The sequence below is a fragment of the Amia ocellicauda genome (genome assembly GCF_036373705.1).
Source record: "Amia ocellicauda isolate fAmiCal2 chromosome 11 unlocalized genomic scaffold, fAmiCal2.hap1 SUPER_11_unloc_2, whole genome shotgun sequence".
Taxonomy (NCBI): Eukaryota; Metazoa; Chordata; class Actinopteri; order Amiiformes; family Amiidae; genus Amia; species Amia ocellicauda.
The window spans coordinates 140,804-143,917 of NW_027102660.1; positions in this window are offsets into that span (position 1 = coordinate 140,804).

Below are 3,114 nucleotides of genomic sequence, written 5' to 3' on the forward strand. Positions count from 1 at the left end.
TGACAACATTATTGAGGTGAATCAGAGGAGAAACGTTATGTATGATTATTATAAAAATGAACACCAGAGAGCTCAACCACATCATGAATGCCCTGGCCAGCTCACGGAAACTGTTTCAAGGAGTCTACGCCTGCGATCAGCTGCCTAAATTTAAGATCAAGAATTTACCTGCAATGTACATAATCAACACACACCCTAAAAATATGCCCGGAGAACATTGGCTGGCTATTTATCTAAGGGAGGACCACCGTGGTGAATTTTTTGATTCCTATGGAAACCCCCCGGATTTCAGACCTTTCCCTCGGAAGATCAATAACTTTCTGCTCAACAACTGTCAAGAAACCATTTACAGCGGTCGTCAAGTACAAAGTCTTCAGACCTTCACTTGTGGTCAACACTGTGTGTTTTTCTTATATCATAGATCTAAAGGAAGGTCATACCCCGATATTATGGCCTTGTACAGTGAGGATTTAGGCCAAAATGATAAAAAAGTGGCAGAGTTTGTCAGGACACTGTGGACCCCCCCTTATAACACAATGACTTACGACCCTAGCCAGCCATGTATACAGATGGGGTGTTCTTGTGAGGATTTTAAAAGATGTCATGCGTGTTAAGGTGAAAAAATAATGAAAACAGCCTTTGAATCATTAGTTTTGTTTTTATTCAACACAATTCTTATACAAAGCAGGGGTTATGGTATAAATAAATGTACAACATTTGAAAAAAAAAAAAAAAAAAAAAAAAAATTGTTTGTCGGGTCATTATTTACAGGGGAGACAAATAAAAACATGAGATTAATAAGCTTCCCAACGATGGATAGATCCTGAGGATGGTCGCTCAGCACGGTCAGAGTAATGAGATATCGGAGTCAGATCAGGCTCCACCTCTTTACACAGATGGATTTTTTATCGCGTTTCCTGGTTAGGAACTGTTGATTGGGGCATGTTCAGACAGGCCATCACCTGTAGGAAAGCATTCCAGCCTACAGGTCGGCGACTATCGGGTACCTTATTAGTGCTAGTGACACTCTTCAACAAATCAAACGTGTGAACCTTTGATCAGTTGTCCCTTAAAAACAAATTCACCCTGTTCATTCCAAGCCGTTACCCGCGGTTTCTGAACCATTTTGTGCAGGATATATTCTGCATGTCTTTTGCTTCTGGCCGGCATGTTTCTCAAAACATCCGTTACAACATCTCCCTCTGAACTCTCAACAGGTTCGGTCACCGCAACATCTTTATCAACCGAACCCCCCGCATCAGCCCCAGAACCATTTTCTTGAGAGGCCATGGTTAAAGTTAAAATGTATTGATCTTTTTCACCCTGTCTAACCAGACGGAGGTAGCGCTGTAACATGTTGGTATACAACTGGGCTTTGGAATACTGATTTAAATCGGCCCTGGCCTGTATAGCTTTCATTTCAGAGTCCAGGTTGTTTTCGGCCGTTTGTCTAATGGGCTCTGGCCCGACAACATTTTTTCTCAGTTTCTCAAGCTGCTCCTGAGGGATCAAAAACATTTTCTGAGCATATTCCATTATTAACCCACTCTGGAAGCTAGAAGACTGGTTAGGAAAGGCACGGCTATGCTCAACAGCGGTCCTATAAAACCCCCGGTTTGATTAATCTTCTTTCTTTTTCTTTTAATAGAATACTTCTTATTAGCGATGATCTTGATAACCGCTTTTTGTTTTTTGAGTTTAGAATGTTGAGAAGGGGTTAGGGGTATATTACCGCGTAAGATGTTAAAAGCTATTTCACACAGGGTCTCGATCAAATCCGAGGGGGCCCCTGCCAGAACAGCTTTCCTATGGCGCGGGCTCCCCTCAAATAACATTTGCAAAAGTGGCAGATTTCTTTTAATCCGAACAGACATTCTTATTTATTTCCTTTTCTTTAGCACATACACTGCCGGCCAATCGGGCGGGCACAAACCTGTTCTGAGGCGAAAGTCTTCTGGGGTTTGTGCTTTTAAGTCCGCAATCAAGTACCCGTAGGGTTTTTTGGTGGCATCCTCAAATGCCTCCAAAAAGAACTTGGTCTGGTTAGGGTACATTTGACGAGCCAAGACGGTGACCTGTAGTTTATCTCTGGGGTTTTTAAAAAGAATTATATAATTGGCATATAAATTAATAGAGCGGCTTTTTTTACCTTGAAAAAATAGATTTTGAACTAAATAAATAATACTTAAATTCCTATGATGAGTGTACTTTGTGAAAGCTTTTTCCACTTCACTGTTGTCACCGGCCTGCTCCATCAGGTCATCAAGGATCACTAGATTAGTTTGACCGGGCGGGAACAAGTCATCATCACACAACGAGGCGGGGAGACCTTGCACAAATTACAGATTATTTTTTTTCGAAGCCAAATCATCGTAGAGAGGTTGCCAGCAAGAGTAACACCACACTATGTTGTCAAGAGCTTGGGACACGGTTGCGTCCACATCTTCTATGATGTTCTTTATAAGATAGCTCTTCCCCGAATTGGAGGGACCGGCTATAATACAGGAGAAAGGGTGTTGAAGTCTGTTATCAAAACCACCACTAATATCCATAAGGCAGAGTGGTATAATCAGTCTTCAAGACTCTTTTATTGTACACCACCCTGAACCGTTTGTTTAGTGATCTATTTTCCAACGTGTACCCCTTTTTATTGCGATAGATATGATTTCCGGCTGTAATAATCTCACGAGGAGGCGCGTCTTTCTCGGTTACAAAACTTTCTACCAGGGTCGTCAGAGACTTGATGTTAATGAGCTTGTTGTTACAATGGTTCAGAGTGAAACCCTTAACTTTCATACAGGTCTTACCCGCAGCCGTTCTGTATGCGTCTTAGGACCCCCTGAAACAAACTCCACTATGTGGTCCTGAGGATCTAGTTCGCTCGTTAACTCCCCAAGGTAGTCCCCGAGGGGAGGGACCCAATCCCCTGGCCTGGTGACAAAGATTACAGAGTCAGTATCATGATAGAGCGTGCGTTCCTGCAACTGATCCATTAAGTTGTACAATTCAAGCCGGGCGTAAGCCGTGGTAAAAACCGCTATGAAAACATTAACGTTCCCCTGTTTGGTGGGGAAATCTTTAGGGGCCCTCCACTGGACCTGTGCCACGTGGTCA